Consider the following 313-nt stretch of genomic DNA (forward strand, 5'->3'; position numbering starts at 1 on the left):
ATTGCATGTAACAGACAGTTACATGACCTACAGCACGGTCAAGCAAGTTAATGTTTACAACTTTTTCTGACCACTAAAAAACAATTAATTTATAACCACTGAGAGTTACTGCAAGTCGCAAAGAAAACAGGAGCTGCCTCTAATATTCCAGGATAATTTTAACATCATCACCTCTGTTTAGTCTAATACAATGACACCTAAAAACGATTTAGTCCAATAAAAATAAGCTAAATATGATGTGGCTGTCCATGGTTCTGATTTCTGTGTGTGTGTGTGTGTGTGTGTGTGTGTGTGTGTGTGTGTGTGTGTGTGT

The sequence above is a fragment of the Salvelinus sp. IW2-2015 genome, linkage group LG14 (genome assembly GCF_002910315.2).
Source record: "Salvelinus sp. IW2-2015 linkage group LG14, ASM291031v2, whole genome shotgun sequence".
In the NCBI taxonomy this organism is placed as follows: Eukaryota; Metazoa; Chordata; class Actinopteri; order Salmoniformes; family Salmonidae; genus Salvelinus; species Salvelinus sp. IW2-2015.